Consider the following 15,759-nt stretch of genomic DNA (forward strand, 5'->3'; position numbering starts at 1 on the left):
CGAGACAGCTCCTGCTGGAAAGAGCTGTTGGGAAGCCTGGGGGTGTCAAGTCGGCTAGAAAAATGGCAGGTGACAAGGACAACACTTTTTTTTTTTTTTTTTTTAATGCTACCCAGACCCACATAGCTTAGTTAGAAAGACAAATTGCAGCACTACATTTCTTGTTTAGGGAGGGGGAATATGTCAGCTTTGAAACACAACCTTCTGTGAATACGGTGCTAGAGTAAAAATTATATTGGTAAAGATTGTCTCTTGCAGAGATGACATAAATAAATAAAATTCACTGGTGCTAATGCTCTTTAAAGGGAAGAAAAAGAGCACAGTCAATAGTCCTATGTACTATAGCCAGTGATGCAAATAATCTGTGTATATGTGCATTTGTGTAAAATATATACAAATAAATATACATGCAAAAAAATTAAAGTAGATATGCATTGCGTGTATGCATGTATATATGAAAATTATACAACACAGGAATACACAGATTAAGCATGACACTCTGAACTACCCTGCAGTATAAGGACAATTTTACATATACACAAGCTGTCTGCAGAGCAACCAAAATGCCCCCCTTCTTCCTGAAAGAAAATACAGAAGAGGGAAGAGAACCCCAAACCTTGAAAGCATGGATATGTATGATTATAATTTGTATATGCATGAGAGCTGCTGTGCTGCTGTATTTCCAAGTCCTTTGAAAACAAAAAGTAAAATAAAAAAGAAACAACCCCTGGTGCACTAAAGCATTTTGCTTTTTCAAAACCATACTAACAATATTCTTATAATAATAAAAAGGGATGTGAGAGGAGTCCAGCAAACAAAAACTGGGAGAGCTGAATAGTGGCCAGGACGCTGGGCTGGACACCAGGAACTCTTTACTTCCACTTGTCCCTGATCTTGAAAACACTTAAACAAACTTCAGCTACCTCATGTATCAAAAATAGTTCAAAAAAAAAATAATCCTAGGGTAATAATGCTTACCTACCTCATCGGACTGTTGCAAGGATTAATTAACACTAGTAATGCGCTTTGACCATCTTGGGTGTCATCTTCTGATGAGCTGTGACTGCCAGGCCTGACTGCTGTCCCTTCGGACAGGGTGGTTTCCCCACGACAGTCCCTGTGAGCTGCTGGCTGCCCCAGGAGCAGCGAGAACCTTCAGAGAGAACGACACCAGAAAAAGGGGTGCAACAGCAAGGAGCAATAGCTAATACAACTGCGAAGAGGATGTGCAGGAGCACACTCTAACTTTCCTTGAAGGCCAAGGTAAGATGTATCATCACATTAGCAGGCAAAATGTCTCTTTAAAAATACTAAAACTCATTCCACTAATTGGTAAGTATACTGTATCTTCCTTGCTCCGTGTGTTGCCTGTGATACGACAGTTGCCATAGTAACTGTTTATTTCTATCGAATTACAAAATAAACACATTCAAAAAACCCCAGTAATTTTTCTCCTAAGAACTTTCTGCCTGGAGTCCCTTATCCCTTTATTTTACATTTTTACATTTAGCTTGTCAGAAGTAAGCATTATTTCCTCTTTGGATTATTAGTGATACTAATACCAAGGCAATCAAACACATACTGTGTGTTACAACAAAACTGTAAAATGAATAATTACAGCGTACTTTAGAAGCAAAAGACACTCGCTGTATTTCTGGGAGACGATGTCCTGCAAGGATTCAAGTGAAGCGCTGGGAGGAGGGTGGTGGCAGGTCCTACTGCCTTCTGGCATGGGCTGAAAGACCAGCAGTGGCCTTCAGGAGGTCTGAACGCTGCAGGTGGAGTCGGGGCACCCATCACGACAAGCTGCCCACCTCCACTAAACTTTATACTTTGGTCTCACTGCTGCTACAGCCTTCTGAGGCTGTATAAATCATTTACTCTGGTTACAGGGTAACACCGCTTGCTCGCTTCTGCAAAACTCCAGGAGCCTGCAGTGTAGAGGGTGCTGTCTCTGCTCAGTGTTGTCACTGCTATTGCTGGAAGAAATCAAAATAATTTAGGTTGAATTTTGTGCTCAGGTAAAAACAGAAACCCAGACTAGGACAGGGTATGGACCCGTGATGTGACGATGTCTATGCAACCCAGGCAGCCCTCTGTGCTGAGAGCTTCTGAGGGCCTGTGAGGGGCTACAGAAGCAAGGCTGGCAGGTTAACACACAGCAGAGGAAATGACAGCAGAAGAAAACAAACCACAAGAGGTTTCTATGACAATTTCTCAACTTTTAAATATGGAACTATACAGTCTGCCTATGGATTTTTTCCTGGCAAATGTACACTAGTACAGGAAATTCCTTATGACTTTTGTCAATGTGCTGTCGCAGGCAGGAGTTAGGAGAGGCCCAAGTGGGTGCTGTTTTGTCAGCAAAAGCAAGAAAAGCCATTTACCTATACATTATTATGCATATTCTTATTCACAAGTCACAAAAATACTTATAACCTTGCATGACTGTTTAGGATCTTCTGCACCTTCGTATGAGGTCTACAACTGAAAGTCTCCATTTACAGCTGCAAGTGCCCAGGCAGGAATACCCAATTCCCAAGGAGAGCTGGCTTAAAAACAGACTGAGGAAAGAATGACAATGTGAACGGTACAATTTATTATCCTATGAGTTAATAAGGCTGTGGTCTAATTAAACCACTGCTTTTCCACCTTGCCATTCCTCTTGTGTGGCTGAGCAAATTAATTCTGCCTGTACTTGGAGACTGCACGCCTGCTGCATTAACTTTGCCTGAAGTTCTCATATGCAGAGTAGATGGCATTATATTATAAGCAAACGTTAATGTCAATGGACACCTGCTGCCCTTGAAACATTAAATTTTCAGAACTGTTTGGTAAACAGTCTTTTATACTGTAACATAGAAGTCAGTTACACCATGGCATTGACAGAATCAGACAACAAATAAGATTTAAGTGTATCCAGTATTTTTAGGGAAAATGTCTACGTCAAACAGATTAAATGCCTTGGCACTGGTTCCAATGCAGGATTTTGTGTTCAGCAGCTGGCATTTCAAGTCTTAAAATTTCCAGTACATTAACCTTACTGTGGAAGGGGTTTAGGGTAACTATTTGGTACTTCCAGGCAGTCTTTCATTGCAAAACTATGAGTGTTACCTGCACTGGGAGCGAACTTTGTATAGCCTAACTGAGTTTGTTACTTTTGCACACATTTAATTTTAGAGCCAAGAAGTCACATTCAGCAGAAGTACCTACCACAAAGTGCATATCAGAAATAGCATAAATATGTGCTGGTTTAGGCCTTGTCTTTATAAATGTGCTACCAGTGGAGGCTGAGATCTGGCAATAGATCTGTATATAAATTGACCCCTGTACCTCAGCTTGACTTTGGTATCTTCTAATCCCTCTTTACAAAACAAACTGCATCAACCATGCCCACATTTAGCCAACCACAGTTCACATTGTTTTTGTTCCTTCTCATAAGTTCTTCCTACAGATTAAATGCTGATGCACTGAACTAACTGCTCTTGGCTGAGGTGGGCAGGTGTAATTTGATTAGTATAGATTCTGGAATTGGTAAGTACTGTATCAGTATCCTCCCTGGAAAATAGGTGACATGTCATGGGATATTAAGTATGGCCATTTAATGTAAAAACTCAGATAATACATGAGTTAAATGGAGAAAATGAGAGAAAGCTTTTAAGCATTCTCCCAAGACAGATTGCAGAATAATATTATTGTACACGCAAGTAGTGCTGATTGACACAGTCAGAAGGCCATTATACTAGTACGGTATAAAATCATTATAGCAAAAAGCATTTCAGAGCTGCAGAGTGATAGTAGCAACATATAATGAATTATCAATAAAGAAGTGGTGATTCAGTTACATTACATATGAATAGAAAGCTTCCTGTTATATAATTTAAACCTGCCAGCCTGACAAGTGACTTGAATATTCAATTCCTTCTCCAGGTGTATGAATCATCCTTTTAACTTTACCAGAGACTGCAGTTTTGTAGGGTAGGCCAGAAACTGAGCTACAGTAAGCAGTGTTTTTAAAGAAAGGTCAGTTGAGCAGATTTCAACAAGGTACCCTCTGGTAAGGCTCTATTTGAACTCAAAGAAACAGCATCAGCCTTTGAGATGCTGGTGTTAAGTAAATATTTCTTCTTGTTTATGGCAAATAAACACAAAGTACAGTCTTTCGGCAAGACAATGCCACCAATATTTTATGGTTTTCGTGTTGTCTTACCATAAAGTCCTTGAGGTTTATATTGTTGCAAACTACCATTAGTCAGGAAGCCCTGACAAAAAACCCCTCTCAGTATCAAATCCCTGTATTTTTAAGGTTGTGCTCCCGAAGGAGTCTTGTCTTGGACCTCACTCCCGCGCAAAGGTCCTCTGAAGGCAACTGCAGCATGTTAGTTAAGTGTTGCAATGTGATCCCATGGGAGGATTAGGACCTTTAGGAAAATGACAAAACTCAGCTTTTCCTTTTAAATGATTGTTTAGTATTTGCAGTGTGAACGTAATACTTAAGTCAAAGATAACTGCACTCTAAGCTTAAGAATAATTAACTTTAAAATTTGGGGAAACAGGAGGATTCAGTTTGAATGTCCTCAATGCTGGAACCAAAGTTACACTCAAGAAACAAGAAAGATCAAGCAGTTGAAAATGATCCAGCTGTGATAAACATGGGTATAATATTATCCAGTCCACATTCTGAAAATAATTATATCCACAACACTGTCAAACATAAGCATTTAAAAGTTGTGAGTAGTTCTAACTTGCCTTCCAGCATTGTTAAGTTCTTGCATGTTTAACACACATTTTCAGATTGATTTTTTTAATAAATGGAAATTGAGTCTTATAAAACTACATGATTTCATAGATACATGATATTATGTTAGACTACTGGAATGTAATACTACATATATACACACACACATACATATTAATATATCCCAGTATTATCAACACTCCAAGAAAATTAACAATATTGATAAAACTGTTCCAGTAAGCTTTTCTTCAAGTTGTTGTCTGGATAAACTGATTTTAAAAAGGCTTTCTACTCTGTATGTTTGCCTAAATACAATGGCCTGCTATTTCAGAAGTCCTTAGCATCTAGCTGCTCCCATTTCAGCCATTTCACTTTCTGTTTACTACCCCTCTTTTCTCTCCTCCACTAAGGATGGTGCATCTATATATGACACAGGAAACATCTTCTCTTCCTTTATACCTAACCTGTTAGAAGCCCGCAGCTGAAGACATTTCTTTTTACTGCACTGAACACTCTTGGGACTAAAGGCAGTTCAGAAATTTAATCACAGGCTGAGAGCTAGTAGTTAGATTGAAGCTTGAAAAGGCCTTAAAGGAGGCAACGGAAACATGGATTACTGCCTCACAACCACTAATTAGTTGATGAAACTTCAAGAAAAGAACTAGTGGACCCTTACGTGAATTTTTGCTGCCCCCGAAGACCAGTGGTGTACGGGAATTTTATTTTTCAAGTGGAGCTATTTAAAAGCAAATCTTCCTTCACTCAGCCAGGATTCTGTTGATCACAGAGCTGCCTTGTGCCATTTTAAGGCTCTGTTCTTACCTGTTTTAAAGATGAAATAATTCTGGAGACTATTTGTATGGTTTGGGGGAAAGAAACATTTGTGACAGCTGACCCAGCAGTCAGAAACAACCAAATACTAGTATAGGTTCTAAAACCAGCTCCTGGGCAAATAACAGTAATCTTAGGCAAACCACTTGACTTCCCCGCCTCAGCGTTTCTAACTTTCAGGCAGAGGTGCAGCTACTTGCTCACCACAAGGATGCTGTAAAAATTAATTAGCAAAATGGCTATAAAGCACTGAGGATGAAAAACGTGCTAAGAGCTAAGCATTATAATTAGTGTTATTTAATGCATCTTTAAAAATCAAATTATATTTTTCTTTTCCTTTAATAAAGGAATTACACAATGACTTTAAGAAACGACAAAGTAATTTGAAGTAAATGACTGCCCTGTAAAATTGAAACACACCCTAAATTGTGGTTATTATAGAATAACCACACACCCTGATAGTTAGCACTACTTGAGCTGTGTATAACCTTAACTTAGTAGTGTATTATTAAGTATGGGAGGATCAGCAATTATAAAAGGGAGAGCGAGTGCTGATGCGTGTTAAATACACATTACCTCTTTAGCATCAGCAGATTTGGTGCATCCATTCCTGGCAATGAAAAGCATGCTGGGCAAATTCAACTTGTGGCACAAAAGGATTAATTAGAGTACAGCTAATACAAGCAATGTTTAGACATGAATCAAGAAATTTAGGACACAGAGCTTATGGTGCACTGAATAATTGCCAACACCATAAAAGAAAGAAAAGATGTGAACTAATTTCACATTTATGAGGAGCAGAAAGTTCTAGCCCAGCTTCTGCTTGGGGAAGAATTACACACTGCAGGTTTCTTTTGAAATACTTCATATTACCACACAAAATGTTTTCTTGTGTTTATGCTAGTCCTCCCTCATTGTATTTAAATGTGAGTATTTTCAGGATAAAAGGAGCTATTGAACGGCTGAAAAACAACAGATACCGTCTCCCTCAAACACAGCAGACTTTAAAGGCTTTCCTTCCTTATGCGCTGTTCTAGGTCAGAAACTCAATACCCATACCACAGGTGACTTGGCTTTCTATTGCACTTTTTGCCTGAAGGAATATTTAATATTGTCCTGGTTTCAGCTAGATTAAAGTTAATTTTCCTCTTAGCAGCTGGTATAGTGCTGTGTTTTGGATTTAGGATGAGAATGATGTTGATAACATGCTGAGGTTTTAGTTGTTGCTGAGCAGTGTTTACACCAAGTCAAGGACTATTCAGTTTTTCATACCACCCTGCCAGCAAAGGCTGGGGTTCACAAAAAGCTGGGAGGCGACACAGCCAGGACAGGTGACCCAAACTGGTGGAAGGGGTATTCCATACCATGTGATGTCATGCCCAGTATATAAGCTGGGGGGAGTTGGCCAGGGGGCACCGTGGCTCAGGGCTTGGCTGGGCATCGGTCAGTGGGTGGTGAAGCAATTGTATTGTGCATCACTTATTTTGTATATTCTATTATTATTATTATTAGTAGTAGAAGTAGTACTATTAGTATTAGTATTTTCCCTTCCTTTTCTGTCCTATTAAACTGTCTTTATCTCAACCCGTAAGTTTTACATTTTTTTTTCCCAATTCTCTCCCCTATCCCACTTTGGGGAAGGGAGAATGAGCAAGTGGCTGTGTGGCACTTAGTTGCTGGCTGGGGTTAAACCACAACAAATATCAATGGGTAAAACAAAATAGGAGACAAATAGGACAGTTGGGAAGTTAGGAGGCTAGTGTGGATGCAGGAACTGTAGCTTAACTCAAATCATGACTGCAGAAACGCATGTACATGACACAGTACTGTGCTGCACAAAGGTATCCAAGCCGGCTTGCTCAGGCACCAGAAGCTGGAGAGTACTAATAGCACAACTCTCCTGGCTAACTCCCTGCTTGGTTAATTTATCCTGCTTTTCCTGAAAGAAGAAAAGTTATCATAGGTGTCTTCTACCCTGCAGTGGCACATGGACATGGTCTTCCCTTTATTTATCAGAGTTCCCTATCTGTAAGTGACTGTGATTCCCTACCATTCAGTGAAGCTGTTGGAAAAAGAATTGCCTTCCTCATCTTTACTCTGAAACAACAGAGTTTGTTTCCTAAAACATTCACAGAAGTGCTAGGAACAAGAGTTCCCAAAGTTTTGTAACAGCAGCAGACTTAAGACAGCCAAAGGGATTTTGCTGAGTCCTGACTCCTGAGCCCAGCACAGCCAGCAGAACCCGTCTTCAATCCACAAAAAGCCTCCTGTGTGAAACTTGTGTCCATTAAGTCTATAAAATATGACAAATCATATATTCTATTTGGTTTAGTATTTAATATTTTTTTAAATGTATCTTGTGGGAAAAATATTTCAAAATATTTCTTGTGAAAATTCCTGTTTATCCAAAATTCAACTAAAATGCATTCTAAAATTATTTTATATATTTTATATACTTCTTCTAGTCAACTCTTATGAAAGTTGGAGGCCAGAAAAAAAAGTAGTCTAAAACAAAGAATTAAAAGAATAAAATAAAAATGGGGAGAAAAGTAACTAATTTCAAGTAACCATTCTTTACCCAAATGCTTCCTCAATTCAATAGCATTGATGATATTCCCTATTCAGCAATCAACTGTTTGTCACAGATTCCTTGTTCTCCCAGGGAAAATGGAAGTCTTGCTTGCTATTACACAGCCCGTAATATTGTTCCACTCTTGTACAGCTCAGCGGACACAGCAGTGTATGCATCCAGCATGCACATCCACCACACCAGCCATCAGGGCCAGTCCTCCGAGGGCTGCGACAGATACAGTGCATCTGAGCTTCCCTTCCATGCAGGGGTCTCCAAATCACTGGATTTACATGCAAAGTTTCGCATCTTTAGCCATCATTTATTTTCAGGGAAATTAAACTTTATATTCAAGTATTGGTTTTCATTAAATCACCTTACATTATATTTAAATAATTCTCAATCTCCTCTTTAATTAAACACACTAAGGACCAATTTCCATCTTTTATTCAGGAAACTCAACTTTGCCAAGGTCCTAAGACCCATGACACAGTAGGCCTAAGAGTCTTCTGTTATTTTGATTCCTTCTCCCAGTTTTGCATAGAAGCCCTGATTGAGAAATGAAAAACCAGCTCCTACAAGGCCTCACACTTTAATCACTTCAGGTTAACATGACACCCTAATGAGAATCTCCCTTTCCTTTCCATCTCACAATTTGCTGCACTCCGCCTGCCAATTCAAGGCTCTTATAAGATCACTCATTGACCTTACACTCCCATTACTTCCACCCCCTTTCCTCATTTTGCAAATCAAATTAATTTCGTTAGAGACAGAATTAAAATTTGCTTAAAACACTAAGTAGATATAATGTATTTATTGCCCTTGGTGAATCTCACCCAGTTCAACCAGTGTCTTCAAAGTTTCCATTTAATTAAGAGTAATATGCTTTTAAAGGCCCAATTACTTAGCTCTGTATTTGTTGCACTTGAATTGCAATAATTAATAAAAGCCAAAAAGTGTCACTACAAGACAATACGGAGCTGCCAGAACTATGTTTCAGTAAAAAAAATTGTTCAAAAACATTGCTTAGGTAAGACCAAAGCTATTAATGAAACTGGGTCAGTTTAGCAAACAACTTCTTTTGCAAGTTCAGTTCTAAAGAGCAGTTTCTTAGTTTAAAAAACTGATCTGAAGTTGCAAAAAAAAAGATGAATGTTTAGAAAAGAAAAATTAAATAAGAAAGAAACCAAATATTTCATGATGAGCTGACACCTCACTCATAACTTCTACACCTCTTCTGGCCTTTCACACAGACGCAGTGTGAAAACTGGATTTACTGATCAAGGGTGAATCTAACACAGCCCTCTCCCGCTTTCACAGAAACCCTCTGGTTTCGCCCCTGTTCGGCTTCTGCTAATCTGATGAAATCAGAACTGTAGCTCCATTTCCTGCACTGTTTCTTCCTTGTTCTGGCTCCCTGCTGTTTGTTTCTAGGATATTCTCATCCCTGCTGGGTGTATATTTTACTCTCTTTAAGAAGAGCCCTGATCATGTTTCTTTTTCTCACACTATCTATTACTGACGCTTGCTATGGGAATCTCCCAGCCGGCAGTGAGACCCCAGAGCTCAGAGCATCTGGGCAGTTATCGTGAACTAACATAATCATTTCAGCAGCTCATGTTAACAGTGAGTGATTGATTGTTTTTACTCCTTCACACTTTCTTGGATCTTCTTCAACTCTTCTTGTCTTAAAAGAAGAATGAGATTGAAAAGAAGCACCTTCTGTGCCTATAAGAGGGATTAAAGTTAACAGTGGTGTAAACAAGGAGAAATCTCCTGAACTAAAAAAAAAATAAATGTTTGGCAAATTTAAGAGAAATATTATTCTCTTAAATATATCTTTATTTGTTGTCCAGACTAAATGGATTGTGCCAAGAGACAGAGGTGCTAGTTCATTTCTGTTCCCTCAGATGGGGAGCCCCATATGAACATGCGACTATGAAAGTAAGATTTATTTATTTTTGCAGTGAAGTAAAACTGACAGGGTGGTGGCTGCCCACTGCCAGGTCAGGGATGGACCCATTGCCTTTTCCTGCCCTCTGTCAGTCAAGGTGTCACAGCCTGGGGAGGCCTATGCCTGGAATTGCTGCCCCAAGTGTTGCCCAGATGCCGCCACACACTTCTCCAAAATACAGGTGAAGTCTGCAACCAGCCCAACCATGGCTGGCAGCGAGGGCTTGAAAAGGGGAGGCTGCTGGGCTTCTGAGTAAGTGTATTTATTATTCATTAGACTGCAAGAATGGACACACCAACTTTCTAAATCTGGGAGGGTAAACACATCCCAACCTCATTCCCCAAAACCAGAAGAGATGGGTGGGATGAGAATGAGGAATACAACAGGCTTTTCTGTAAGTGTGGGAACAACGCTCCATACTGCCAAATGACTGCTAAGCTGCACAGCCAGATGCCTCCCAGTGTAGTTATACTAATTCCTACCTCAGTCTCATTAATTAATTTTCTGCTTTCCACCCAAAAAGGAACTTTTATTCCTTGTGGTCTAACCCACAAGAGAGGCTGTCTCTAATTCAGCTGTTCTGCCAAGTCCTGCAAGAATACTGTCCCAGGGTCACAGGTGGCCATCCAACCAAGACAAATGATGTTTTGGTTAAATATATATTGCTCCTACCATTCTGAATCAACATCCCTTGAGGGGATAGAGGTTTTTCCTCTCGTCCCTTCCTGCCACGTGGTTGGGCAGCTCACACCTCTGCCTCTAAGCTGCATGGCGCTGCTGGGGCAATACCTAACTTCATGGTCGCCATCCCCTGTCCATCTGTAAACACAACAGAGTGGTCCACACCAACATCAGTCCAATGCTCGTGAAGCCAGCAAGGTTTCTACGTGTGTGTAAGGTCTCTCTTTGCTAGGGAATGTCTAATATGCTACTTGTTCTAGAAAACTCCCCCAGGCAGCTACATGCTTGTGAAAAAGCTGAGTTGCCTCTGGGGCAATGCACTCCTAGGCCCTGGATCTGTCTGCAAGTGTGCTTTGGAGGCGGAAGAAAGGCTTGTCATTGATCCCAGCGCAGCTGGCAGGGCTGCAGCTGAGCTGCGAATGAGCTACAAATTAGTCCAACATTTAAATGCTCCATTCTAAAGATAAAAGCCAACTAAGCCTCTCACAGTAGCTTTTCCTAAGGAATGGGAAGTGTCTCTAAAAATAACCATAGCTGCTGTGGAGCGGTCGGGGTTCAGGAGAGCTGCCTGACATCACGCCAGGAAGCTCCGCGCTGCAACGCGATACTTTTAGAAGTGACTTCACTGCCTTGCTGGTTACCATTACCAGACATCACAGCATCATCCACACAGAGACCTTTATAACTCACACGTGTGGAGCCAGGTCTGCCTGCTTCCTAAAGATATCAAAATGCCACCTAAAGCTCCAGCTACAGGAGCACTTTGTCATGTTGCGGCTTTATGCTTTAACCTCATTACAGCAACTTACCTTAGAAAAGGGGTACTGTGGCATCTTGGGTCTGGACGGCCCCATCCCAACACCAATGGGCAGCATTCAGGGGCACTCAGGTTTCGGCAGTACAGGACAAAATGACGAGAAACATCCTATCAGGATGAAACAAAATGAGAATGTAATCCATGCAATCCAGTGCTCAACTGACTGTGATTGTTAACTGCCTGTTTTAAAGGAACTGCAAAACTAAGCTTAAATAAAATTATTGAAGTACTGAGAGACAGAAGGCTGAAGTTCACCACTGGAATAAACACAGAATGTAGAAAACCCTCCTGCACAGATGTACAGCTTCTTCCTCATACATTTTTCCCCTGTGTACTAATGTATTCGATTAATGTTTTTGAGCTTTTGGCATAAAAACCCAAAACAAACCAAAACCCAGAAATGCAACACTGGGAGCACTGTTTAAAGTATATGGTTTATATGCCTGAAAGTGTTTGTTTTGACTTCCTCTTACTGAAACAAAAATGAAAACTTCTAAGAACATTTTATGAATTCTTGCCACACTGAATAACCTGTTCCAATTCAAGATGTACCTCTAAAATAGTTTTTTCAGTATAAACAAAATGATGTCTTATTGATGGAGGGAAGAGCAAAACTTGGCTGTTTAATTTGGAAGATTGCTAAAAGTGATACATTTAACTCTTCTTGTCTAACAATGAAATGTTTTTATAGCTCACAATACCTAACACCCTCATCCACATAAAACAAGTCATCCTGAGTTCCTGTTGAACTAATACACATCCTATTCTTCTTCTGTGTATATTGCCACATTAGGAAAGAAAAAATAAATATGTATCAAAATAAAATCCTGTTTTCATGCAACTGCATGAAATACATTTAACATTTTAAAGCATTTAGAGAAGCAGATTAGAAATCTATGCAGGACACTTAAGAAGAATACAAATGCTTCAGGTACGCTCTAGGTGTATCATGGACTTCTCCAGCCAATACAGTTCTCTCTCCAATGTTATTTTCTTCTGTTTGTTGTGCACAGGTTGCTCCTCCCATTGTTTTCATTTTGCATCTTGCTTTCCTTTTCCCTGTCCTCCCCCTTCCCTAGTTCTCTCTTTCTCCTCTTCTTTTGTTTTTAGTTTTGGTGGTGTTTTTTCCCCTTAACCTTCTCTCTTACACAATTTCTCTACTCCCTCTGTATGGCTCACCATTGTCCCCCAGGGTCCCTTATTTTCCTCTCCCCATGTTTTACTTACACTGCAGCCTCCTGAAGGATGACAGGTATGTACAAAAGCCCAATTCCTGACTGGGCCTTCCATGCGCAACACACCCTCTCACCCACATATTATACTTCATTACATTACAAAATGTGTTGATCTTTTGAAATGGAAATACTGTTGATAAGAAAACTGTTCTTATAGATTGTCCTTTCCAGAACATCAGATAGGCTGTGAGAGCTCTCCATGTTAGCACCCCATGGGCTGATCAGATGTGCACCATGTGGAAATGGTGATACAGAAACAGAAGTATGATGGAAAGCCAAGCCAACTAGTTATTATTTTGCATTTGCAAGAGCAGTTACCTTTTTCTTCAGTAAGATCTAAAATGAAAGAATAAGGACAAGCACACATTTGAAAGTACTGAAAGCATATAGTCAAACTTTACAATTTAGAAACCTTAACTGTCTAGCCTGTTAAAGGAACAACATTTAGAAAAATCTGCTTCATCAATATGGATTAAATTTGCACAATGTTATCCCTAAAACTAAATCAAGCCAATCCAAACCAGAATACTAGAAACTACAAGTTGTTGACAATGTAGTTAACTACTGGTTAACATTCTCATTTTTTAACGAGCTTGAATGAGTTCCACTAAACATGTACATAGCTAGTAACAAATATGAGAACACCAGAAGTTCAAGTTTAGTAGACTTCCTTGCCATTGTACTCCATGTCTTTCTAGCCATGCCCAGAAGGATCTGTTTGAAGGAGGAAGAGTAGTTTAGTTTTCAAAGCTTATTCAATCATTTCCCTTTCCACTCCCATTGTAAACTTCAGCTTTTTCCTGAGACTGCATACATCAACAGGAAGCTCATAGTACTCACGCAGTACAATACTTCTTCACTAGATACACGATAGGGCCGCAATCTTAGTTTAAGTGGGCTACCCAAATAACTTCGGGATGATTAAAAACTGGGGTGTTTACTAATAAAACTTTTATTAAATAGAGATAATGAACATTTTGGTTAAAAATGTGCAGATCCTTTTTTTCAAAAGGCTGTAGAAGTAGGAACCTGTGCAGCTGTTTTCCACTTCAGCCAATTCCCTCTTGAGGGAAGTATGTTGACTTCATGTTGAACAGGCAAAATGGTATGCTGACCAAGGGCTTGGCATGGCTTTTCTGATATTAACACCTGCTAGGATATTAACAACTTGAAAATAACTGGTGCTCTGAGAAACTAAGTGTATAGGTAGAAGATTCAACTGAAGACCATAAATTTAAAGAGCTGCCATTTGAAAAGGTGCCAGAAGTAAATCACCACTTACTGTACAAAGAGCTAAAGTAAGTGCTTGAGCACCACTGAGATTCTGCACAAGGTTTGTGTCACACGCTTCATTCAATAAGGCAATCAAGATGATTAGGGAGTGTAGGAAAGGCTCATTAATGGCCATAGCAGACATTGAGTCAGCCTTTCATTTATAACCAATGCATCCGGACAGTTTTCATTTATTGGGTTTTTAATTTAAAGAAGTGAAATTTATGTGGACAGACACACACCCATGTATTGTACGACTTGTTCGTGCTTAAAAGCTGCCACTAGCTTTACTGAAGTAAGTGGTACTGGCAAAAACTAACAAACAAACAACAAAACAAACAAACAAACAAACAAACAAGTGTTTCACAATTTGCATGCTTCCTTTAGTTAGCTCCTTTACTCTAGGTCCTTTATAATAGGGTAAGAATTTAGCTAGGGATTTTATTCTTAAGATGCTGAACAGAACACCAAAGCTATAACTGATGACAATACTCAGGAGTATGTCTTTAGCTTCAAAGACAGGGAAATTTTGCATACTAATCACTGGGATTTTGGAAGAAGCAGAGTTACAGAAAGCAAAGACAAGAACTATGATGGAAAGGCATGTGATTGGCAACCACTGTGTCTGAGGTTGCAAACCAGCACCCTTTTAATGAGAACAACAAGGAGTGTTATTTTCTATTCTGTCAATTTTAACCAAAACCCAAGTTCTCTCAGGACTCACAGTTATCAATAAGTGGGGAATCCCTTTTTCCTATACCCTGCAATGCAGATGTAAACTGAAAACATGGTCTTTCTTATTTCATTACACATAGAAGTTTCACTGCAAGCACACACCTGAGCATGCCCAAGCATTTCATTCTGTTTCTATAACTTGAACACAGGCACTACGGTCTTAAACAAGAGCATCAAAAGTGTTGCACAATACTGGAGCCATACAACAGAAGAGCACAGATCAGATTTACTCTGTAAATGACATTTGTGTGACAACAGAATTACCACAAAATGGAAATGAAAAAATTCAGTTGAAATGCTGGACCCACGCAGCAAAGGTTCACCTGGCCAAGACTAAGTCTTCACTCAGTGAATAGAAAAGATTTCTCTACGAAAGTTGTCCAACCTCCCTGCTCCCCAACTTCATAGCCACACAAAACTGGAAATTTTAAGTCCTGTATTTAAATACAGTAGTTATAAAAATGAAAGCTAAGTGAATCACAAAGAAAAAAAAAACAATCCCACCAAACCAAAAAACCCCAAAACAAACAGATCCTAAAAGATATGCCTCCTTGACAATAAAAGTGTGATGTTCAGATCCTCAGTACTGCAAATCAATTGTTCCTGTCATTTGAACTAGGGTTTTCCAGAAAAGATTCTTTCATGTGGTGCCAACTACCATTCACAACACGGCATTGCCCTTTCCTGAGCTGTGCAAGAGGTCAGTCGGAGTGCCTTGGTAGCAGCTCCTAGTTTCAAAGCACCAGACTTTTCTTTGCCCTCATTTCCCAGTCCCAGAGGACACAGGAGAAAGTCAATTTGTATAGCTTCTTTAGTACAGAATTGGTCACTCTTCCAGAGTGTCCCGAAAGCATAAGATAATGAAAATACACATACCTTGATAAGCCAGGAATTTAATGTCATTGATGTCACACTGTACATCAGTAA

The sequence above is a fragment of the Buteo buteo genome, chromosome 11, assembly GCF_964188355.1.
Source record: "Buteo buteo chromosome 11, bButBut1.hap1.1, whole genome shotgun sequence".
NCBI classification, from domain to species: domain Eukaryota; kingdom Metazoa; phylum Chordata; class Aves; order Accipitriformes; family Accipitridae; genus Buteo; species Buteo buteo.